The following is a 25932-nucleotide window of genomic DNA, read 5'->3' as shown; positions in this document are numbered from 1 at the left end:
ATATAAAAGGGGGACTACATATATGTGTTTATCTATGTTCATAAGAAATACCTATGGAAGGAATGAAAACAGAACGAGTTATCGTAATTGACTTTAAGAAGTGCTGGGGTGGTCCCAAGAGTCAGGGATAAAAGACTCACCTATGTCTTTTTGCTATGTGCATTTATTATTTGATTTAAAATTTTTATTTGATTTGCACTTATTATTTGATTATTTTACTTTAAAATTTCAGATTTTTTCAAGTTTTGGGACATTTGTATTTACTTATGGTTGAGCATCTCTAATCCCAAATCCCAAATCCCAAAATGCTCCGATGAGCATCTCCTTTGAGCATCATCATTTTTGTTTTTATTTTATTTTATTTTGAGCGCCATTTCAGCACTCAAAAAGTTTCAGATTTTGAAGCGTTTACTGAGTGCCTTCCACATGCCAGGCACCCGACTAGCGCGGGGAAACGGGTAAGTACTGATGAGGGTCCCAGCCCCCAATGACAGGATTTCGTGGGGTGGGGAGACAAAGGATTGCCCAGAAGGGTGGTGAGTGGAGTAGCTGATACAAATAACAGGGTGTGATGAAATACGTAGAAGGGCTACTAGTCACACATGGGGCGGGTGCCGAGGGCCCTTCGTTAAGGGACTGCTTCCCGGAGGGGTGATACCCAAGCGGCGTCCTGACAACCTGAGTCGAGTCAAAAGTAACCAGGAGAGGAGGAGGTGGAAGGAATCCACGTCCCAAGAGAGAGGCAACTTTCCCTACACAGCACAGGACAGGGTCCGTGCACAGAAGCCACAGGAGTCGCAGGCACAGGGCTGGGGAGGATCCTCGCTGGGCCTTCGCCGTCCACGCGCCGCCTCCCTCTGCCAGGTGTCTGCTGTCAGCCTCTTGCCTGGCAGAGGAAGGCCAGTCCCTGCCCTGGGAGGCCCCTCCAGGCCTTCCGCTTCCCCCACTCGGAACGGGTCCCTGGTCCAGCAGGTACGAAGCTGGTCTCTCTGCCAGCTGTGGACGAACTAAAGGCCCAGCGCAGCCTGGGCTCCTCTAGTGATGATGCCCTGGGACCTTGTCTTTCTCCAGGAAAACGTGGACCACCCTCCGCCTTTACAGACCCCTTTTACAGACCCCTCTCGCCGTCGCCCCCCAGTCTATTTCGGTTTTGTCTCTTTGCTCAGTTGATACAAGCAAGGAAGCCCCGGCCATCCCTGCGGAGGCGGCCTCGGGGGCGGAGTCAACCGCGGAGGCCACGCCCTCTGACGAAGGGCGGGGCATGCAAATTTGAAATGAAAGCCCGGGAATGCCGGAATAATCTCGGGTGTAAGATTTACTTTTTCAAACCTGGAGAATAAGAAATCAGCCCGAGTGTGTAATGGCATCAAGAGTGGTGTGGAAGAGATCAAGGGACTGAGACGAGGAGCGAGGCTGGAGCTCTCACCGCGACTTGAATGTGGATGAGAGGGGGGCGGTGACTGCGGGGGCGGAGGCCACGGCATCGCTTCTCGGCCTTTTGGCTAAGATCAAGTGTAGTATCTGTTCTTATCAGTTTAATATCTGATACGTCCTCTATTCGAGGACAATATATTAAATGTATTTTTGGAGTCGGGAGATGGAATAGGAGCTTGCTCCATCCACTCCGCGCATCGACCTGGTATTGCAGTACTTCCAGGAACGGTGCACCCCCTCGGGGGGTGTAATTGGTTTGCAAAATTAGAGCTGACATTATTGCAATGTAGTTTGTTTTTAGTTTCAGGCAGACCAGTTTTCTTTAGTTTTTGAGAGTGCTGTAAAGTTTTCAGTTTTTCGAAAGTATATTGTGGTTTCTGATGGTTTAGAAGTACTTTAATTTCAGCTTAATCGCTGAGTGATTGTGTTTTTTTTTTTTTTTTAGAATAATGGGGTGTCCTACTTACCCATCCTGGACTTAGATGTTTTTGCCTTGTTTCTTCCTTCCTTTGTTTTTTAAATCTGGAATATGTGTGTTGAACCTGCAGGTTTGTTGCATGGCTTTGCATATGCCATGGTAGTTTGCTGCACTTATTAACCAGTCATGTAGCTTCCAGGCCCTGCAAGCCGTGGATTCGTCCTAATGTGCGCTTTCTCTCCCCTTGCCCCCCGCTTACCGTCTGGGCTAGGTGTGTGATGTTCCACTTCCTGTGTCCACGTGTTCTTATTGTTTAATTCACACTGTGGATGAGAACATGCAGTGTTCGGTCTTCTGTTCCTGTGTCGCTTTGCTGGGAGTGGTGGCTTCCAGCTTCATCCATGTTCCTGCAGAAAACAAACTCTTTCTTTCTTATGGCTGAATGGTCATTCCATGGTGTTATATGTGCCACATTTTCTTTGTCCAGCCTATCACTGATGGGCATTCGAATTGGTTCAAAGTCTTTGCTATTCTAAATAGTACCTCAATAAACATATGTGTCTATGTGTAAAAAAAAATCAGATTTTGAAGCATTTTAGATTTCAGATTAGGCATAATAAACTCGCACTGATACATGCTACAAGGTGGATGAAATTTGGAACCATTACGCCAAGTGAAATAGGCCAGACACTAAAAGTTACATATTACATAATTCAATTTATATGAATTGTCTAGAATAGGCAAATCTGTAGAAACAGAAAGTAAATTAGTGTTTGCTGGCTGCTGGGGGTGGGGAAGAGAATGGAGAATGATCACTGATGTGTATGGGATTTCTTTTGGAATAATGGCCGTGACCTCAGGGAGTGGCAGGGTGGGAAGCCTGGGTTGTGAAACTGCAAGGCACACCCATGACCACAGCGCACGTGCTGCAGCCTGTGGGTGCTGCAGCCTGTGGTGTGCAGAAGGACGCAGGGGCAGGGGGAGCTGTGGCTGGTGGGTATGGTGAGCTCATGGGGGAGCCCGAATTTAATCTTAAAAAATTTGAAATGATTCTGCAGACAATGGAACATATTGGCTTTCCTGGAGAAGTGTCCTATGTTTTGACTGCCCATCTGTGTGGACTGTACACAGAGAAGGAGAAACGCTAGAGTTGTGTAGACATAGGTAAACCACGCAGGGGCCCTCACGAGAGGAAACACTGCATAATACTGGAAACTTCCCTCTGCCTTTTCTGTCACACGAAAACTCTGGAAAGAGCCATCCGCCTTCATATGAAGGAATGAACCAGTGCAGCCCACAGAGCCACAATCTCAGCAAAGGCTGAGACTGACCCCCACCTGCTTGCCGATGTTGGATCTTGCACCTTCCATTCCAGGTGTTTCACTGCTTGTAAGGGGTATGTTCCCACTCCATCCTGCTTAACTCTATTGACCTCTGCTGGTCACCTGCATGTGTGCGCAGCGTTGAGAATAGCGCCTGACCCATAGCCAGTGCCACCTAAGGGATTGTTGTGGTCTGGCTATACTCTGGATCCCCCGCTCCTCCCATGAGAGCTAAAACAAAACAAAACAAAACAAAACAAAACAAAACAAAACAAAACAAAACACCCAAAACACACAAAGATTAGCTGGGTGTAGTGGTGTGGCTGGTATTCCCAGCTACTAGGGAGGCTGAGGCAGAAGAATTGCTTGAACCTGGGAGGTGGAGGTAGCAGTGAGCCAAGATTGCACCACTGTCCTCCAGTCTGGGTGAGAGGGCGAGACTCCATCTTGGGGAAAAATAAAAAAAAAGGCTCCATCTAGGAAAAAAAGGTCTATTTGGTCATAGAATACCGTTCTTATAAAACAAAATTTCACCATATGTTATGGATTTCAGGCTCATCACATTGATAAGATAAAGGGACCAGTTTGGTAGGTATATTCAAGGAGTCAGTGCAGTCAACCTCCATGGCAATATTAAGCATAGTATATGGTGACTAGTACTGTAGGAGCACTGTGGTCATCTTAGCCTAATTAGAGAAGTAAGAGAGTTCTGTATTTGTGGAGACCATGGCCATTGGGCCCTAAAGGTTGACTGAAGAATCACTGGCATGAGACAGGTCAGATAATAGGAGAAAAGGCATACAAATTTATTTAATCTGTATACACAGGAGCCTTCAGGATGAAGACCCAACTTTCCAATGAGTTACAGAAACTCATATACCATTTTGAGATAACAGAAAGAATGGGGACCTGAATTCTAGTAGAACAGATTATAGGAGGGAAAACGAGGAATTCTATTGAAGGGCAATAAATGATTGGTAGGGAGAATGATTGGATGGGGAACAAAGATTAACTTGTAAATAGTTTTCTTTGGAATGTAGATAATTCTTGGGGTCATTATACTGTCATTATATTCCTGCCATAATAGTCACTGTACTCGTGAAAAGGTCTGCTCAGGTGTGGTCACATCCTGGTCTCCCTTTCAGCAATAGATGGTGCAATAACAAGGAGGAAAATGAAAAAAAAAGTTATTCTCTTTGATGGGTCTGAATCTTAAGCAGATAAAAGGAACTTCAGCTTGAGAGAGACAGTGGAGAGGGGAAGATCAAAGAGACCTTGAGGCTTCTTAAATTCAGCATATTTTATCATGTTTTGGGGTATTGGTTTCTGAGCTCATATATATACTTTTTTTTAATTAAAAATATTTTATAGACAGAATCTCACTGATGTGGTTTGGCTGTGTCCCCATTCAAATCTCAACTTCCCACATGTTGTGGGAGGGACCCAGGGGGAGGTAATTGAATCATGGGGGCCGGTCTTTCCTATGCTATTCTCATGATAAATAATGAATAAGTTTCAGATATCTGACAGGTTTATCAGGGGTTTCCACTTTTGCTTCTTCCTCCGTTTCTCTTGCTGCTCCTATATAAGAAGTGCCTTTCACCCCCCGCTATGATTCTGAGGCCTGCCCAGCCTTGTGGAAGTGTAAGTCCAATTAAACCTTTATTTCTTCCCAGTCTGGGGTATGTCTTTATCAACAGTGTGAAAACAAATACACTCATTGTGTTGCCCAAGCTGAATTGCAGTGATACAATCATAACTCAAGTCATGGTGGTGGCGGGTACCTGTAATCCCAGCTACTTGGGAGGCTGAGGCAGGAGAATTGCTTGAATCCAGGAGGCACAGGTTGCAGGGAGCAGAAATCGCCCCATTGCACTCCATTGAATGCCCACCAGCCTAGTGAGTTGGGAATTCAGAGTTAGACTTGACCTGATTTCTTTCTAATCCATTTTTTTGTGTTGTGAATTCATATATTATAAAATTCATTCTTTTATTATTATTGTTTTCAAAGACGGGCTCACTCTGTTGCTCAGGCTGGAGTGCACTGGCATGAGTGTGGCTCAGTGTAGTGTTGACCTCCTGGGCTCAAGCTCTCCTCCCACCTCACCTCCCAAGTACCTGGGACTACAGGTGTAAGCCCCCTCACCCAGCTAATTTATTTTCATTTTTGATAGAGATGAGGTCTCGCCATGGTGCCCAGGCTGGGCTTGAACTCCTGATCTCAAGCAATCCTCCTACCCAGCTTCTCAAAGTGCTGGCATTACAGCTGTGAGCCACCACACCTGGCCAAAATTCATGCTTTTAAAGTATACGGTTTGGTAGTTTTTCGTTCTATTATTATGCAACCATTAACACTATTAAATTCTAGAGCACTTTCATTATTCCAAAAGAAATCCCAAACACATCAGTAATCACTCTCTATCCTTCTCTTTCTCACCCCCAGCCCGTGGGAAACACTAATTTACCTTGTGTTTATATAGATTTGCCTCTTCTAGACATTCCATATAGATTGAATTATGTAATATGTATCCTTAATGTCTGGCTTCTTTCACTTGGCATAATGTTTCCAACATTCATCCACCTTGTAGCATGTATCAGTGCAAGTTTATTATGCCTAATCTGAAATCTAAAATGCTTCAAAATCTGAACTTTTAAAAAATTTTTATACATGGACACGTATGTTTATTGCAGCACGATTTAGAATAGCAAAGACTTTAAACCAATTCGAATGCCCATCAATGATAGGCTGTAAAGAAAATGTGGCACATATACGCCATGGAATGACTATGTAGCCATAAAAAAGAATGAGTTCATGTCTTTTTCAGAACATGGATGAAGCTGGAAACCATCATTCCCAGCAAAGCGACACAGGAACAGAAAACCAAAAACTGCGGGTTCTCACCCACAATGAGTTGAATAATGAGAATATGGACACAGGGAGGGGAACATAACACACCGGGTCCAGACGCAGGTTGGAGGGCAAGGGGAGAGAGAGCATTAGGACAAATACCCAATGCATGTGGGGCTTCCAACCTAGATGACTGGTTGATAGGTGCAGCAAAGCACCATAGCACATGCACACCCATGCAACAAACTTGCATGTTCCACACATGTATCCCAGAATTTACATTAAAAAAAAAGGAGGACACAAGCACACAAATGTTCACTGAAGCACTTTTTACAATAGCAGAGACCTAGAACCAACCCAATTGCCCATCGATGATAGACTGGAAAGGGAAAATGTGGCACATATACACCATGGAATATTATGCAGCCATCAAAAACGATGAGTTCGTGACATTTTTAGTGACATTCTCAGCAAACTGGCACAAGAACAGAAAATCAAACACTGCATGTTCTCACATAGGCGGATGTTGAGCAATGAGAACACACGGACACAGGAAGGGGAGCATCATACACTGGGGTCTGCTGAGGGGAAATAGGGGAGGGACAGTGGTGGGGTGGGGAGGTGGGGAGAGATAGCATGCGGAGAAATGCCAGATATAGGTGATGGGGAGGAAGGCAGCAAATCACACTGCCATGTATGTACCTATGCAACAATTGTGTATGTTCTTCACATGTACCCCCAAACCTAAAATGCAACAAAAATTAAAAAAAGGAAGACTTCCAAGTCCAGGCTGGGCAACTGGTGCACCCCATTCCTTTAAGTGATCACAATTACTCATTATCCCGTTGAGATCCAAGGAAATCTAGAAACCTTGAACATGCTCTGTTGGCAGTTATAGTTACAGTGAAAATCGAAGTATTGGGAAATCTATCGTATGCCAACAGCAGACCAGACTCTTACATCACCTTCTAAAAACAGGTCTGAGAGCTACTCCACAATACTTTATATTCACACTTTACAAACAGATCGTACCCCGTGAGGGGATCCACCGTTCTTGGAAACAGTGCATGGAGTGGATAGGTCAATCTCCTACACAATCTTTCAATTCCACAAGTGCATTTCATATGTTCTTCTTGGATAGAGCACGTATCAGATACTAAGCTGTTAAGAAGAGATATTACATCTAATCTCAACCAAAAGGCCGAAAAACAATGGTATCACTATTGTCCCCACCGTCACCGTCCCATTCTCTTCCACATTCATGTCGCGGTGAGAGCTCCAGCCCAGCCTCGCTCCTGGCCTCATTCCCAGGGTCTCTTCACACCACTATGGATGCCATTACGCACTCGGGCTGATTTCTTTTTTTTTCTTTTTTTTTTTTTGAGACGGAGTTTCGCTCTTGTTACCCAGGCTGGAGTGCAATGGCGCGATCTCGGCTCACCGCAACCTCCGCCTCCTGGGTTCAAGCAATTCTCCTGCCTCAGCCTCCTGAGTAGCTGGGATTACAGGCACGCGCCACCATGCCCAACTAGTTTTTTGTACTTTTAGTAGAGACGGGGTTTCACCATGTTGACCAGGATGGTCTGGATCTCTTGACCTCGTGATCCACCCGCCTCGGCCTCCCAGAGTGCTGGGATTACAGGCTTGAGCCACCGCGCCCGGCCGGGCTGATTTCTTATTCTCCACGTTTGAAAAGGGAAATCTCACACTCGGGATTGTTCCGGCGTGGCTGGGCTTTCATTTCAAATTTGCATGCCCCGCCCTTTCCCGAGGGCGTGGCCTCCGCGGTTGACTCCGCCCCCCCGGGGGCCCGCTTCCGCTTGGGGAGCCGGGGATCGGCTGAGGGGGACTTCCTGGTTTGTATTAACCCAGCGAAAAGACAATTGAGACCCCTGGCGGGGTGGGGACGAGGGGGAGAGGGGTCTGTAGAAGCCACCTGTTGGCGGAGGGTGGTCCACGTTTTCCTGGAGAAAGGAAAGGTCCCAGGGCTTCATCACTAGAGGAGCCGAGGCTAAGCTGGGCCTTTAGTTCGTCAACAGCTGGCGGGAGACCAGCCTCGTACGTGCTAGACCAGGGACCCGTTCCGAGTCGGGGAAGCAGAAGGCCTGGAGGGGCCTCCCAGGGCAGGGACTGGCCTTCCTCTGCCAGGCAGGAAGTAGAGACGGGTTTCACCATGTTGGCCAAGCTGATCTCCAACTCCTGACCTAAGGTGATCCACCCGCCCCGGCCTCCCAAAGTGCTGGTTTGATAAAGGATGGCGGGTCAGCATTTCTTGTACCCTTGATTCTGTGGACTAAGAGTTAAACCTATTAGAGGGATTATCTATTATTCCCAAAGCACCCTTTTCACAACACACTGTAAAATTGCTGGCTCAGTATTGGTCTTTCCACTTAGACTGTGAGCTCTATTGACGTCTGTTTTCCTCCTTATAACTGCTTTTCCAGACCCTTGGACAAAGTAGACACGCAATATTTATTGAAATGAATGGAAAGAAGTAAACTAATGAGTGATTGAATGAATGCCTGACCAAGCTCTCACTGTTAGTAAGGACCTTCAGTAGAAGGAAGCTCTGTTCCTTTTTGCTCTGTGTCCTCTGAGTAGTAACCTCTCTGCAGTCCTACCTGCCTATCCAGCAGCAGGGCCGATCTCTTGCTCTCTCAGAACCCAGGAGGCTCAGCCAGGCATGTGTGCAGGGTTTTCCCTGGAACTGGGGGCCCCTTGTCTGTGTTTTGAAATTACCTGATACTTAGCTAGCTGATGCCTGGGTCGCAGGCTGCATAACTCAAATTCATTTATGCTTCCTCTGATTTTACCATTCTTCTAAAAACAGTTTAAATTCACCTCCTCCAGGGGACCTCCCCAAACCACTCCAGACTAGGAAACATCTCTACTCTCTTTCTCCCTCTCTCAAACAATAAATGCACATAGTAAAAAGATAGGTGAATGTTTTATCCTTGACTCTTGGACCACCCCACCTTAAAGTCAATCACAATAACTGGTTCTTTTTTCATTCCTTGTGTAGCTATTTATTTCTTTTTCTTTTTTTTTTTAGTTCTGTTTAGGCTCCAGTCCAATATGAAGAATATCCTCCTTCGAGATTTGGGCAAACATACATGGAGGATGCCATGTGAAGGTAAGGACAGATGGAGTGATACTGCAAGCTAAGGAACCTCAGATGTCCATTGTGTAGCTATTTCTAATGCATGTAGAGAAGCACATACATGTGGCCCCCCATTTTACATAAATGGTACCATCTTGCACAATCTATTTTTTTTTCCCCTTGAAATTACAGCTTTAAAATGTATTCGGCCGGGCACGGTGGCTCAATCCTATAATCCCAGCACTTTGGGAGGCCGAGGCGGGTGGATCATGAAGTCAAGAGATCGAGACCATCCTGGTCAACAGGGTGAAACCCCATCTCTACTAAAAATACAAAAAATTAGCTGGGCATGGTGGTGCGTGCCTGTAATCCCAGCTACTCAGGAGGCTGAGGCAGGAGAATTGCCTGAACCCGGGAGGCGGAGGTTGCAGTGAGCCGAGATCGCGCCATTGCACTCCAGCCTGGGTAACAAGAGCGAAATTCCGTCTCAAAAAAAAAAAAAAAATATTTCCGTGGCCATACTTACAATACCACCTTACTCTTTCAAGGAGCTATATAGTCTCCCTCCCCTCCCCTTCCATTTCCTCTCCTTCCCTTCGCTTCTTTTCCCTTCTTTTCCCTTCCCTTCCCTCCCCTCCCCTCCCTTTCCCTCCCCTTCTTTTTCCTTTCCTTCCCCTCTCTCTCCCTCCTTCCCTTCCCTTCCCTGCTCTTCCCTTCCCTTCCCTTCCCTTCCCTGCTCTTCCCTTCCCTTGCCTTTTCTTCCCTTCCCTTCCCACTCCCCTTCCTTTCTCTCTTGCTCCCTTTCCCCTTCCTTTTCCCTCCCCTCCCCTCTCATCCCCTCCCTTCCCCTCCCTTCCTTTCCCTTCCCTTCCCTCCTGCTCCCCTCCCCTCCCCTCCCCTCTCTTCCCCTCCCTTCCCTTCCCTTCCCTCCTGCTCCCCTCCCCTCCCCTCCCCTCTCTTCCCCTCCCTTCCCTTCCCTTCCCTCCTGCTCCCCTCCCCTCCCCTCCCCTCCCCTCTCTTCCCCTCCCTTCCCTTCCCTTCCCTTCCCCTCCCTGCTTCCCTCCCCTTCCCTCCCTGCTTCCCTTCCCTTCCCTCCTGCTCCCCTCCCCTCCCCTCCCCTCTCATCCCATCCCTTCCCTTCCCTTCCCTTCCCCTCCCTTCCCCACCCTTCCCCTTCCTTTCCCTTCTCTTCCCTCCCTGCTTCCCTTCCCTTCCCCTCCCTTCCTTTCCCTTCCCTTTCCTCCTGCTCCCCTTCCCCTTCCCTTCTCTTCCCTTCCCTTTTTGCTTACAGGTTGGAGTGTAGTCTCAGCTCACTGCAACCTCTGCCTCCTGAGTTCAGACCATTCTCCTGCCTTAAGCTCTCAAGTAGTGAGTGGGACTACAGGTACGTGCCATCATTGCCCTCTAATTTTTGTATTTTTGGTAGAGATGGGGTTTCACCATGTTGGTCGGGTTGGTCTTGAACTCCTCACCTTGAATGCTCTGCTAGCTTTGGCCTCCCAATGTATTGGGATTACAGGCATAAGCCACCGCACCCGGCCTAAGAGCTGTAAAACATTTCATTAGATGGTTGTAGCACAGTTAATATAACAATTTCCAGTCTTTTATATCACAAAAGATGCTTTAATTCGTATTCTTGTACATATATGTTGAGAGAGGAGACCATCTCTCTCTCTTGCCTGTCCTTTGTTAGCAAACAGGGGAGGGGAGATAAAATAGCACAGAATTAAAGTCTGTAATCAGGCAAGACGCTGACCCACCAGGCCAGCCACAGTGGGGACCGAGGACTGAGAAATAACCTCTCTCTGTGTAACCGGTGTCTGTGTTATCTGCCAGCCTTGAAAGTGTTGCAGATGTTTTTCTCACTGCCCAAGGACCTTCCCTGAGTCACATACTTCCCTGACACCCTTAGAGATGCCTCCGTCACTAAGTGATTTACTGCCTTTGTTCAACTTCTGTAACTCTTCCCCTCCTGCACCATACGTAAATTAGCAAATCAATGAAAGCCGAAGACTGTAACGTCAGATGTCCACCCAATGGGCAATGACAGTTTTACTTCTGCTTCCCTTTTGGTTATATGTCTTTAAAAAGGGAGAGACACTGCTTTTGGGGGAGCTTGGCTTTTTTTTTTTTTGAACACAAGCCAACCAGTGCTCCACAGCTAGCTAGATACAAGTCTCTTCCTTCCTCACTCTGGTGTCTGAGGGGCTACGTCAGCGGCTTTTCCTGCAGCAATGTGAGCACATATATTTGTGAGGGGTAAAAGCATAGAATTGAAATAGCTGGCCAGGCATGGTAGCACACACCTGTAATCCCAGCACTTTGGGAGGCCGTGGCAGGCAGATCACCTGAAGTCAGGAGTTCGAGATTAGCCTGACCTACATACAGTGAAACCTTGTCTCTACTAAAAAATACAAAAATTAGCTGGGCGTGGTGGTGTACGCCTGCAGTCCCAGCTACTTGGGAAGCTGAGGCAGGAGAGTCACTTGAATCTGTAAAACGTTTCATTAGATGGTTGTATCACAGTTAATATAGTGATTTCCAGTCTTTTATATTACAAAAGATGCTTTAATTAGTATTCTTGTACATATATGCTGAGAGAGGAGACCATCTCTCTCCCTTGCAATGAGCTGATATTGCGCTGCTGAACTAAGTCTGGACAACAGAGCCTGACTTTGTCTTTCAAAAAAAAAAAAAAAAGAAGAAGAAAAAAGGAAATAGCTGGATCAAGGGATTTTTTTTTTTCATTCCCATTTTACAGATGAGATACATGCCTTTAAACCTTTGATATTGATAAATTTATTTCCAAAGAAGTTGTATCAATTTATACTCTCAGCAACAGAGTATATCTGCCTATTCATTTGTAAATACAGTATTATACAAATTTTTGAAATTTGCCAAGCTGACAAACAAAAAATGGTGTCTTATAGTTTTAATTCGCTTATTTGGAAATATGATAATATGATAACAAATAGTTACATAAACACAGTACTTTCTCAGTACTTTTACTTTGTATATAAAGTACTTGAATAATTACAAATGCTTAAAAATACTTAAAAGGTATTTATAGTAATTCCATAGTTATATTCTTGTCCATTGTCCATTTTCTGTTAAGGAAATTAAACTTTTTATGATAAAAATTGAAAATAGTTTTCCCCAGCCATATTTTGTCTTTCAACTTTATGGTATTTTTTTGATGCCGATTTCTAAAAATGTAAAATATATTACGTAAAAAAAATTAAAGCTCTAGGGATTGTTTTTTGCTTAGAAAGATTAAGGTGTGACTTCCAATGTAAATTACTTTTTGAGACAAATTACTTTTTGTCTTATTTTTACATATAACTTTGTGATTCATCTAGATTCTATTTTTACGTACAGTGTGAGATAGAGATTTGACTTGATTGTCTTTCGAGAGGCTAGCTGTTTTCAACCAAATCATTTCTCTTCTGATTAGAAATGACACCTTTCTCATGTTCTAGATAACCCAACACATTTAAATCTGTTTCTATAATTTATACTGTTCTAGTGATCTACTTCCTTATTTGGGTATCAATACCAAATTATTTCATTTACTGTGGTCCATTTATTTATAATTTATAATTTTTTTTTTTTTTTTTTTTGAGACGGAGTTTCGCTCTTGTTACCCAGGCTGGAGTGCAATGGCGCGATCTCGGCTCACCGCAACCTCCGCCTCCTGGGTTCAGGCAATTCTCCTGCCTCAGCCTCCTGAGTAGCTGGGATTACAGGCACGCACCACCATGCCCGGCTAATTTTTTTTTGTATTTTTAGTAGAGACGGGGTTTCACCATGTTGACCAGGATGGTCTCGATCTCTTGACCTTGTGATCCACCCGCCTCGGCCTCCCAAAGTGCTGGGATTACAGGTTTGAGCCACCGCGCCCGGCAATTTTTATTTATTTATTTATTTATTTATTTATTTATTTATTTTTTGAGACGGAGTTTCGCTCTTGTTACCCAGGCTGGAGTGCAATGGCGTGATGTCGGCTCACCGCAACCTCCGCCTCCTGGGCTCAGGCAATTCTCCTGCCTCAGCCTCCTGAGTAGCTGGGATTACAGGCACGCGCCACCATGCCCAGCTAATTTTTTGTATTTTTAGTAGAGACGGGGTTTCACCATGTTGACCAGGATGGTCTCGATCTCTCGACCTCGTGATCCACCCGCCTCGGCCTCCCAAAGTGCTGGGATTACAGGCTTGAGCCACCGCGCCCGGCTATTTATTTATTTTTTGAGACGGAGTTTCACTCTCGTTACCCAGGCTGGAGTGCAATGGCGCAATCTCGACTCACTGCAACCTCCGCCTCCTGGGTTCAAGCAATTCTCCTGCCTCAGCCTCCCGAGTAGCTGGGACTACAGGCATGTGCCATCATGCCCAGCTAATTTCTGTATTTTTAGTAGAGACGGGGTTTCACCTTGTTAACCAGGATGGTCTCGATCTCTTGATCTCGTGATCCACCCGCCTCGGCCTCCCCACGTTTTGGGATTATAGGCGTGAGCCACCGCGCCTGGCCCAATTTTTATTTTTTTAGACAGAGTTTTGCTCTTGTTGCCCATTGGAGTGCAATGATGCCATCTCGGCTTGCTGCAACCTCTGCCTCCCAGGTTCAAGTGATTCTCATGCTTTAGCGTCTTGAGTATTTGGGATTACAGGCATGCGCCACCATGCCTGGCTAATTTTTGTTATTTCTAGTAGAGATGGGGTTTCTCCATGTTAGTCGGGCTGGTCTTGAACTCCTGACCTCAGGTGATTTGCCCATCTTGGCCTCCCAAAGTGCTGGGATTACAGGAGTGAACCATGGTGCCTGGCCCTATTGTGGTCTTATAGTATATTTTAATAGGTGATATTGGTCTTTCTTAGGATTTTATGGTTATTTTTTAATGTAAGCTTTGTAATCAGATTGTCTTACATTAAGAAAAATGCCTATTGGTATTGTAAATTTTATTTTTAGATTAAGTTTTTGGAGCAGTTTTTGGTTTACAGAAAAATTGAGCAGAAAATACAGAGTTGCTATATGTCTCCCTTTCACACAGCATGGTTTTCTTTTTTCTTCTCTTTTTTTTTTTTGAGACGGAGTTTCACTCTTGTTACCCAGGCTGGAGTACAAAGGTGTGATCTTGGCTCACCGAAACCTCTACCTCGTGGGTTCAAGCAATTCTCCTGCCTCAGCCTCCCAAGTAGCTGGGATTACAGGCTGCGACACCATGCCCAGCTAATTTTTGTATTTTTAGTAGAGACGAGGTTTCCCCTTGTTGACCAGGATGGTCTCAATCTCTTGACCTCGTGTTCCACCCACCTCGGCCTTCCAACATGCTGGGATTATAGGCGTGAGCCACCGCGTGTGGCCCTCTTTTTTTCTTTTCTTTTTCTTTTTTTTGAGACAGGGTTTCAGTCTGTCGCCCAGACTGGAGTGTAGTGGTGTGATCATGGCTCACTGCATCCCCAGCCTCCTGGGCCCAAATGATCTTCCCACCCCAGCCTCCGGAGTAGCTGGGACCACATGTGTATGCCATCATGGCTGGCTAATTTTTAGAATTTTTTTGTAGAGATGGGGGTCTCCCTATGTAGCCCAGGCTAGACTTGAACCCCTGAGCTCAAGTGATTCTCCTCTCTCAGCCTTCCAAAGTGTTAGGATTGCGGGCATGACCACCATTCCCGGCCAGTTTTCCCTATTATTAATATCCTGTAATTAAAATTGATACTTTATTGTTAACTAAAGGCCATACTTTACCTTAGGGTTTACGCTTTGGGATGTACATGCTATGAATTTTGACAAATACATCGTGTCATGTGTCTACCGTTATAGTATCATGCAGAATAAGTAGTTTCACTGCCCTAGTAATCCCATGGCTCACCTATTCACCCCACTCTTTCTGGTCCTCTATGGAATCCCTGACAACAGTTGATCTTATTACAATCTTTACAGTTCTGCCTTTTCTAGAATGTCATGTGGTTAGAATCATACAGCATATAGTCTGCATCCTGGCCTCTCTCACTTAGCAGTTTGCATTTATGGTTTCTGCCATGTCTTTTTGTGGCTTGGTGGCTCATTTCTTTTCATTACTGGATAATATTCCATTGTAGGAATGAACTACAGTTTATCCACTCAGCTATTGAGGAACACCTTAGTTGCTTCTAATTTTTGGCAATTATAAATAAAGCTGCTATAAACATTTATGTTTGGGATTTTTTTGTGAACATAGTTTTCAGCTCATTTGAGTAAACTCCTAGAAGCATGATTATTGGATCATACGGTAAGACAATGTTTAGCTTTCTAAGAAACTGCCAAACTGTTTTCCAAAGTGGCTGCACTGTTTTCCTATTTGTTTGTTTGTTATGCTGGAATGCAGTGGCGCGAACTTGGCTCACTGCAACCTCCATCTCCCAGGTTCAAGCGATTCTCTTGCCTTAGCCTTCCGAGTAGCTGGGATTGCAGGAGCCCACCACCATGCCTGGCTAATTTTTTTTGTATTTCTAGTAGAGATGGGGTTTCACCACGCTGACCAGGCTGATCTCAGATTCCTGACCTCAAGCGATCCACCCACCTTGGCCTTCCAAAGTGCTGGGATTACAGGCATGAGCCACCACACCCCGCCTAGCTGCTTGGTTTTCTAATCCTACTAGCAACAAAGGACAGTTTCTCTTGCTCCACTGATTGGTATTTTAGTTGGATTAGCATTACATTTATAGATTAATTTAGGAGTAATTACACTTTCATTATATTTATTTGTATTATCCAAGAATAGGGTAGATCTTCTAATTTATGAAATCTTCATTTATATTCCAGGTAGTTTTTTTTTCTTTCGTAGACAGAGTCTTGCTCTGTGGCTCAGCCTGGAGTGCAGTGATGTGATCTGAGCTCACTGCAACCTCCATCTCCTTGGTTCAAGCAATTCTCCTGCTTCAGCTTTCCAAGTAGCTGGGACTACAGGTGTGCACTGCCACACCCAGCTAATTTTTTTTTTTTTTTTTTTTTTTTTTTTTAGATTTTTGGTAGAGATGGGGTTTTGCCACATTGGCCAGTCTGGTTTTGAACTCCTGACCTCAGATCATCCACCAATCTTGGCCTCCCAATATGCTGGCATTACAGGCATGAGCCACTGCTCTAGGCTCCAAGTAGCATTTAAAGTTTTCTCTAAGCTGTGTTGGGAAATAATTCTCCAGGGGCTTTCCTGTTTCTGCATGTCTTGGGTTTTTTTGCCTTTGTTCTAGACTATCTTTTCAAGGACATAGTACAGCAAACAGACTTAAAAGATAGAGTTAGTATCTCCCTTAGTGACAAAGGGCAGGCATGTTTAAGGTCTAGTATAAAATATTCAGATTCCCTGAACTCAGGCCTCTTGTTCTGTAGTGCAGATCACTGGAGGCACAGGTGTCACCTGGCCCTCTTTTGCCCTGGCCTGCGTAACCTAGAGCTCAGGAAATTGTCACAGAAAATGCTAGTAGCCTGACTACTGTAATTACTGTAACAAAATCTTTTGTTTCTGAGTAAGGAGCCTTGCCTCTCTACCAACATCCATGAAACTGTGGCAGACTAAACTTTTAGCTTGCAAGCAGGGAAAGATTATTTTTATTTAGTAGGAAGAAAACAGATTGTTTAGTAGGAAAAAATATGTTGTTGTTTCCATATGATGGGACTATTATTATTTTAAAAGTCTATTTTTAGACATTTATTATTAAAAGTCTATTTATTGTTACGTAATCACCTTACTGAATTCTGTTATTGCTTCTAATAGTTTTACAGTTAGCTGTCTGAACATCATATTGGCTGCAACAAATAATTTTGCTTCTTTCTTTCCAGTATATCTATTTCTTTTGTCTAACTGTGTTGACCAGTACTTCCAGATACATGCTAAATAGAAATAACAATAATTTAAAAACTTGTCTAGTTTCTGACTTTCATTGAATTTTTTTTTTTTTTAGCATCATCATTGTTTTAATACCGCGAAATACAAGTACAAAACACTGTATAAGTATACTTACTTTTTACTACATGGCGATGAACTAACACATTTATGTTTTCATAAGAATCTGTACCACCCAGCACTGGCCAATGTAATAGTAGCTTTCAACAGGGATTTTTTTTTTTTTTTTTTAACTATTCCTGTAAGGTTTTATGATGAGTAAAAAAGCTCACAACTCTTTTCAGCCATTGCAGATTTACATTTATCTTAATACTTCTGTTCAAGACGCTTTGGAGAACTGTTAAGAACTACAAAATCACCTTAACCAAGTGTTTTGAATGAGTAACTTTCCTCCCCTTGGCCAAGATCTCCCTTATGTTGGCCCTGCAAAGACACTATGCACTTATCTGAGGTTAAAAAAAAAAATGTTGTCTTAATAGCCCTCTTAACTGTGTACCAAGGCAAATTACCATTTCCTGAAATGTCCAACCTATCATAGTAGATAGTTATTTGTTAAGCAGTAAGTCATGAAACCCCATTTATAGAAGACAGTAGCAACACAGGATCGCTAAATCCTACATATACCAAATAAAAACAGCTTTACAAATATTCAAACTGTCTGTCTTCTCTACTTCTTCTTCTTTTTTTTTTTTTTTGAGATGGAGTTTTGCTCTTGTTACCCAGGCTGGAGTGCAATGGCGCGATCTCGGCTCACCACAACCTCCGCCTCCTGGGTTCAGGCAATTCTCCTGCCTCAGCCTGCTGAGTAGCTGGGATTACAGGCACGTGCCACCATGCCCAGCTAATTTTTTCTATTTTTAGTAGAGATGGGGTTTCACCATGTTGACCAGGATGGTCTGGATCTCTTGACCTCGTGATCCACCCGCCTCGGCCTCCCAAAGTGCTGGGATTACAGGCGTGAGCCACCGTGCCCAGCTCTGTCTTCTCTACTTCTAAAATGGTTTAACCACATCAAGTGAGAGTAACATCGGCCAATAAGAAAGGGAAAAAGCAAACTGTCCTAGTGTCTGGCATTCAGCTTCCGTAGCATGTCTCACAGTTTTCGGCCATTTCAGCTAAGAGTTTTCTTATGACAGACAAAAATAATAATTAAAATAGCATTAGCTTTGCTGAGAAATGTGAAAATAAAAGCACAATGTCAAAAATATTTGAAACTAATTTTGTTTTTTTAAATAAATAAAATGGTGTTTATCTTTCTTTATTTCTTTTTTTTTTTTTTTGAGACGGAGTTTTCGCTCTTGTTACCCAGGCTGGAGTGCAATGGTACCATCTCGGCTCACCGCAACCTCTGCCTCCTGGGTTCAGGCAATTCTCCTACCTCAGCCTCCTGAGTAGCTGGGATTACAGGCACGCGCCACCATGCCCAGCTAATTTTTTGTATTTTTAGTAGAGATGGGGTTTCACCATGTTGACCAGGATGGTCTTGATCTCTTGACCTCGTGATCCACCCGCCTCGGCCTCCCCAAAGTGCTGGGATTACAGGCTTGAGCCACCGCGCCCGGCAAAATGGTGTTTATCTTTCTTAAAATTCTTGCTGTTGAAACATTCAAAAGTTATGTCAACCTGTAAGGATAAAGGGGTATTTAAGATAACATGTTTGGAAAACTAAACCACATTTTTAATTGCCAGTATTATACTTTGTTCTTGGCAGAATCATCCTTATTTCTTCTTTTTACATCCCAATTATAAACCCTGGCCATATTGACTTCTGTGGTAGTAAATTGATCTCGAAGAAAGTCAAGGTCTTCTTCAAGGGAATCAAGATTCTTTGTGGCAGTCGATGAATTCTTTTCCAACAATGCCTGAGCTTCATCAATATCATATTCAAGCATTACATTAGCCCCCAACCACAGACACACTTTATCGGTAGGAGGAATGGAAGCTTTGCAATACAGGTTATCTGCCAGTAAGAATCTGGTATCCAGTGAGTTGGTGGACTCTTTTTTCTTCTGCATATATTTTAGAATTTCCAAAGTCTGTTTAATTTCAGGAAGCTGACCTTTTAGCCTTCTTTCTTTTTGAGCAAGGTTGAGTTCCATAAACTTATACTTCTGGTACTATTCATCCAGCTTCTTTAGTACTGTATCTGCAGTCTCATTCCCAGGCTGTTTCATGAAGGAATCTACATCTTCTACAAACACGGCCTCAGGAATCCTCAGGTAGAGCCGTCGCCCATTCCCTGTGGCCATTTCTCCTTTGCTGCAACTGTCCTTTGCAGCCACCATCTTGGTGATTCGAGTTCTCCTAATTGAATTGTTTACAGCACTTCACCATTTATCTTGACACCAGGCTTTGGCTTAAGAATTTATACAGCCACAAAAATAAGTATAGGTAGGCATGGCTATATGTACTTGTATGAAGAAAGAATTATTTAAAAATCAAGAAGTAACGTTTCCTTTTTTTTTTTTTTTTTTTTTGAGACAGAGTCTCACTCCGTCACCCAGGCTGGCGTGTGTTAGCACCATCTAGGCTGACTGCAACCTCTGTCTTCTGGGTTCAGGCAAGTCTCCTGTCTCAGCCTCCCGAGTAACTGGAATTACAGGCGTGCACCACCACACCAGCTAATTTTTGTATTTAGTAGACATGAGTTTTGCCATATTGGCCAGGCTGGTCTCGAACTCCTGACCTCAATTGATCTGCTTGTCTTGGCCTCCCAAAGTGCTGGCATTATAGGCATGAGCCACCATGCTCAGCCAATGTTTAATTTTATCAAATGATTTTTTTTTTTTTTTTTTTTTTTTTTTTTTTTTTTTGAGACGGAGTTTCGCTCTTGTTACCCAGGCTGGAGTGCAATGGCGCGATCTCGGCTCACTGCAACCTCCGCCTCCTGGGTTCAGGCAATTCTCCTGCCTCAGCCTCCTGAGCAGCTGGGATTACAGGCACGCGCCACCATACCCAGCTAATTTTTTGTATTTTTAGTAGAGACGGGGTTTCACCATGTTGACCAGGTTGGTCTTGATCTCTCGACCTTGTGATCCACCCGCCTCGGCCTCCCAAAGTGCTGGGATTACAGGCTTGAGCCACCGCGCCCGGCCTATCAAATGATTTTATAGCATCTCTGGATATACAATTTTATTCATGTTTTTACTTTGATCAATTAATAGGCTAAGTTAGTAAATTATATAAATAGGTTTCTTAATATTTAGCTGTTCTTTCCAGGTTCAAATCTATTTTGTTCTGGTACATTATTTTTTAATAAGTTCCTGACTTCTATTTATTAATACTTTTAATTTATTCTTCTGCATTGATGTTCATAAATTATTCCATAAATTTTGATGTTATTGTGATATATGCATTAAATCTGGTATCAATAAATAATGATTCTATGGAAAGAAATTGTAAACTTTCTTTTTTAGTGTTCTGAAATAGTTTACTGACCTGGAAGTTTCTGTTTTTCAAACATTTGTAGTTGTTGACTTCTAGTGGTTTTCATTAATTTATCTGATTTAGAAAATTTATTGTAAGATTATGAGGTATATATCTCTATCTCTCTATCTCTATCTATATTTATATCTATCTATATTTGAGACAGAATCTTACTCTGTTGCCCAGGCTACAGTGCAATGGCGTGATCTCAGCTCACTGCAACCTCTGCCTCCCGGATTTAAGTGATTCTTCTGCCTCAGCCTCCTGGAGTAGTTGGGAGTTTGGTCGAGCTTTTGTATTTTTAGTAGAGATGGGGTTTCACTATGTTGGCCAGCCTGGTTTTGAACTCCTGGCTTCAGGTGATTCACCTGCCTCTGCCTCTCAAAGTCCTGGGATTACAGGCGTGAGCCACCATGCTTGGCCCTCTCTGTTTCTTAAATCATTATCTTAGTGTGTTTCTAGCCTTGTCCTCCTGCCCTTCCTTTCCCCACTGCTGGTTTTTTTTTTGAACAAGTATTGCCCTTAAAACAAAAACAACAGCCTTTCTAGGCTTAACCCTGTCCTACCTGCTTCTGGGAGGACTGGACTAACATCATTCTTTCCTACCTGGGCTTGATAGCATTAGCTTAGGTCAGGTATGATCCTGAGAGTAGACAGAGATCTCTGTTTCTCTCTCTGAATCCAAGGCCTCAAGCTAGAATCAATGTGCTGGGAGAGGATAGTTCTCCACCAATTTATAGCCCTTGTGTCGGGATGTTAGAATTGAGATAATTTCTTTTTTCTCTGAAAATTTTATTTCCTCTACTCTAAGCAGGAAGACAGGACCTCCATGGCATTCAGAGGCTGCCTGAAAATATCCTCTCATCCTGTCCTTTGGGAAAATCATTTTTCCCAGAAATTACATGTTTTAAGGAAAGAGAAAAGTTAAAACCAAACTAGTTAACTGGTAAACTCGGTTTTTAATGAACCTTATCACCTGAAATGTCAAACTAAAAAAAATCTAAGTACCTCAAAGGATCCAGAATTTGTTACGATCCTAGGAAGTAACAAACATAAAAATACTGTTAACCAAGGGGAACTGCATAATAACTACAAGCAAACCGCTTGGAAACGCTTTGATTTCTAACTTTCTTAATCGATTGTGTCCCCCGAGGGGGTGCACCGTTCCTGGAAGTACTGCAATACCAGGTCGATGCGCGGAGTGGATGGAGCAAGCTCCTATTCCATCTCCCGACTCTAAAAATACATTTAATATATTGTCCTCGAATAGAGGACGTATCAGATATTAAACTGATAAGAACAGATACTACACTTGATCTTAGCCAAAAGGCCGAGAAGCGATGCCGTGGCCTTCGCCCCCGCAGTCACGGTCCCACTGTCGTCCACATTCAAGTCGCGGTGAGAGCTCCAGCCTCGCTCCTCGTCTCAGTCCCTTGATCTCTTCCACACCACTATTGATGCCATTATACACTCGGGCTGATTTCTTATTCTCCACGTTGAAAAGGGAAATCTTACACCCGAGATTGTTGCGGCGTTCCCGGGCTTTCATTTTCAAATTTGCATGCCCCTCCCTTTCCCCGAGGGCGTGGCCTCTGCGGTTGACTCCGCCCCCGGGGCCGCCTCCGCGTGGAGAGCTGGGACTCCGCTGGGGACAACTTCCTTCTTTGTCTCTAACGAGGGAAAAGACGGAACCGAAAGAGACTGGGGGCGAAGGCGAGAGGGTCTGCGGAAGATACCTGCCATGTGTCTATCATTGCAATGTCATACAGAATAAGCAGTTTCACTGCCCTGGTAATCCCATGGCTCACCTATTCATCCCGCTCTTCCTGATCCTCCGCGGAATCCCTGACAACAGTTGATCTTACTACAATTTTTACAGTTCTGCCTTTCCTAGAATGTCATGTGGTTAGAATCATACAGCACATGGCCTTTGCATCCTGGCCTCTCTCACGTAGCAGTTTGCATTTAGTTATCTGCCGTGTCTTTGTGGCTTGATGGCTCATTTCTTTTCATTACTGAATAGTATGTCGTTATATGAATGCACCACAGTTTACCCACTCAGCTATTGAAGAACACCTTGGTTGCTTCTAATTTTTGGCAATTATAAATAAAGCTACTATAAACATTTATGTTTGGATTTTTTTTTTTTTTTTAGACTGAGTTTCACTCTTGTTGCCCAGACTGGAGTGCATCTGGGCTCACCACAAACTTCGCCTCCCGGGTTCAAGCGATTCTCCTGCCTCAGCCTCTTGAGTAGCTGGGATCTCATGTGATCCACCTGCCTTGGCCTCCCAAAGTGCCTGGCCAGAAAATAGAAATATATGTAATACATTTTAGAAAGAGGTTCACCAAATGAATTTAAAAATAACTAAGTTAAAGTTATGCATATTATGCCACAATCCTTTTTCTCCAGTATCAGGGAAGTTCTGTACACTGCAGCAACTAAAGTAGTTTACTCGCACGTGATAGGGAATTTGTAGATGGTAGCAACACTTCAAATGCCTTACAGCCTTCTTTAGACAGACTTCCCACCCACAGCTTTGGCCCCTACCATTCTCCCTCCCTTCCTTCCTTTTTCTTTCTTTCTTTTTAAATGGATTCTTGCTCTGTCATCCAGGCTGGAGTGCAGTGGGCAACCTCTGCCTCCGGGGCTCAAGGGATTCTCTCACCTCAGCCTCCTGAGTAGCTGGGATTACAGGTGTGTGCCACTGCACTTGGCTAATTTTTTGTATTTTTATTAGAGACAGGGTTTCACCATGTTGGCCAGGCTGGTCTTGAACTCCTGACCTCAGGTAATCCTCTCACCTCGGCCTCCCAAAGTGCTAGGATTATAGATATAAGCCATGCATCTGCCCCGTTCTCATTCTTTTCTTCTTTTCTCCCTTATTCACTCTGTTCTGATTTGGCATAACAATATTTAGTGGGTCTGGCCAGCTACGATCCTCCTATAAAGATGGAAATGCAACTGAACTGAGCCAAAGACCTCAGCAAGTAAAGGAAGGAAGCACCCAAGAAACAGACATGAGCTTTGTCTCTTTTATTCTCTACCACAACAGGATGAGATTCATTTATGTTGTTTCATAATTTATTGTTTATTTTTTCTTAATATTATTCTTTCTATTGTCTTTTTTTTTTTTTTTTTTTTTTTGAGACAGAGTTTTGTTCTTGTTGCCCAGGCTAGAGTGCTCACTGCAACCTCCACCTTCCGGATTTAAGTGATTCTCCTGCTTCAGCCTCTCGAGTAGCTGGGACTACAGGCGCATGCCACCATGCCTAGCTAATTTTTGTATTTTTAGTAGAGACAGGGTTTCACCATGTTGACCAGGCTGGTTTCAAATTCCTGACCTCGAATGATCTGCCGCCTTGGCCTCCCAAAGTGCTGGGATTGCAGGTGTGAGCCACCGTGCCTGACTCTATTGTCTTTTTGAGGCATTAAGTATAATTACTTAAAAATCGTGTTAAGTTTTTTCTATTACTTACATTTTATTAGAATTTATTTATTTTTATTTACTTTATTTTATTTTATTTTATTTTTTTTTTTGAGACGGAGTTTCGCTCTTGTTACCCAGGCTGGAGTGCAATGGCGCGATCTCGGCTCACCGCAACCTCCGCCTCCTGGGTTCAGGCAATTCTCCTGCCTCAGCCTCCTGAGTAGCTGGGATTACAGGCACGCGCCACCATGCCCAGCTAATTTTTTGTATTTTTAGTAGAGACGGGGTTTCACCATGCTGACCAGGATGGTCTAGATCTCTCGACCTCGTGATCCTCCCGCCTCGGCCTCCCAAAGTGCTGGGATTACAAGCTTGAGCCACCGCGCCCGGCCAGGATTTATTTTCTTGTCTCTTCTTATTTTTTTCTCATGATTTGAAAAGCAGCCAACAAATTCAACATTTGGAAACTGAATTCACGTTCCACAAAGTGTAAATGACAGAACAATCTTAGAGTGATGTGAAGTGTAAAGTTAGGTTTCTGAATGAGAGTTCCCTCCTTTCTGCTGATATTCATCCCAGATTGTCATTTCGTGATGGGCTCTACTTGAAACCTCCAGTTTAGTTTTTATTTTATTTGTATAAATTTATGGGGTACAAATGCAATTTTCTTACATGCATAGATTGTGCAGTGGTCAAGTCAAGGCTTTTAGTTCACCTGAGTAATGTACACTGTACCCATTAAGTAATTTCTCATCATCCACCGCCTCCCACTCCCGACCTTTCCCTGTTTCCAATATCTATCATTCCACTCTTTTTTTTTTTTTTTTTTGAGATAGAGTCTCATTCTGTCACCCAGGCTGGAGTGTGGTGGCATGATTACAGCTCCCTGCAACCTTGACCTCCTGGGCTCAACCTCCTGCCTCAACCTCCCAAGTAGCTGGGACCACAGACATGTGTCATCAAGTCCTGGCTAATTGAAAAAAAAAAATTCATAGAAACGGGATCTCGACATATTGCCAAGGCTGGTCTCAAACTCCTGGGCTCAAGTAATCCTCCTACCTCAGCTTCCTGAAATGCTGGCATTATCAGTGTGAAGCACCATATCTGATCCTATGATTCCACTCTCTATGACCTGTGTACACATTTTTTATGAGTGAGAACATGCAATATTTGTCTTTGTGTGTCTGATTTGTTTCACTTAAGATGGTGTTCTCCAGTTCCATGCATGTTGTTGCAAAATACATGATTTCTTTTTTTTTTTTTAATTATGGAGTCTCACTTTGGGTAGATAACAGAACCTTCAGTTTGGACATTAGGTCCTGTGCTCACAGATCAGGGTTCCTCTCTGTCAGTGATAATGGGGATTTATCTTGGATCCAGCAATGCCTGGGTCCAGGTTCCACGTGTGCCTCTTTCTCAGCCTCTCTTCTTTTTCCTGTGCGTAGATAAGTTTTATGTAAACTATAGCTTTGGCTCTTGGTCACAGCTTCTCCAACTCCCTTTCCCTCTGAGCTTGACTCTAGTTCTCCCTCCTCCTTGTTATTCTACAGGGCTTGGATTCTCAGCCACCTCTGTTTCCAGACCAGGAGTCAAAAACCTGCGGCTTCAGCCCCTGCATTTGACATACTGCATATAGTAGCACTCAATAGATATTAATTGAATGAATACATTAATCTTGTTTTTGATTGCAATTGTGTCTTTCTGGTTTAAAAAATTTTTTATTGTTGAATTTGGAAAAAAAAGAGGGGCATTTACAGGTGGATACTTTTTTTTTTTTTTTTTTTTTTTTTTGAGACAGGGCCTCGCTCTGGTCATCCAGGTGCGAGTGCAGTGGTACAATCGTGGCTCACTGCACACTCAACCTCCCAAGCTTAAGTGAACCTCCCACTTCAGCCTCCCAAGTAGCTGGGACTACAGACACATACCACCACACCTGACTAATTTTTAAATTTTTTTCTAGGGACTGGGCCTCCCTATGTTGCCCTGGCTGGTCTCAAAACTCTGGGCTCAGATGATCTGCCTGCCTTGGCTTCCTAAAGTGCTGAGATTACAGGTGAGAGCCACCATGCCTGG

At 43.8% G+C, this 25932-nt stretch overlaps 2 non-coding genes and 2 pseudogenes across 2 annotated transcripts; 1 reads left to right on the top strand and 3 right to left on the bottom strand.

Annotated features, from left to right (window-relative positions):
* The first annotated feature begins 1482 nt into the window (after positions 1 to 1482).
* Positions 1483 to 1673, top strand: LOC120364877 (U2 spliceosomal RNA). Its single transcript, XR_005580006.2, has one exon. It is a non-coding gene; the product is annotated as a U2 spliceosomal RNA (small nuclear RNA).
* A 5387-nt stretch (positions 1674 to 7060) lies between these two features.
* On the bottom strand, positions 7061 to 7235 carry LOC120364882 (U2 spliceosomal RNA; annotated as a pseudogene).
* Positions 7236 to 18656: 11421 nt separating this feature from the next.
* LOC101035647 (prefoldin subunit 3-like) lies at positions 18657 to 19287 on the bottom strand (annotated as a pseudogene).
* A 2292-nt stretch (positions 19288 to 21579) lies between these two features.
* On the bottom strand, positions 21580 to 21770 carry LOC120364874 (U2 spliceosomal RNA). Its single transcript, XR_005580004.1, has one exon. It is a non-coding gene; the product is annotated as a U2 spliceosomal RNA (small nuclear RNA).
* Positions 21771 to 25932: the final 4162 nt, after the last annotated feature.

This window comes from Saimiri boliviensis, chromosome 6 (genome assembly GCF_048565385.1).
Source record: "Saimiri boliviensis isolate mSaiBol1 chromosome 6, mSaiBol1.pri, whole genome shotgun sequence".
Lineage (NCBI taxonomy): Eukaryota > Metazoa > Chordata > Mammalia > Primates > Cebidae > Saimiri > Saimiri boliviensis.
This window is presented reverse-complemented; position numbering and strand designations above follow the sequence as displayed.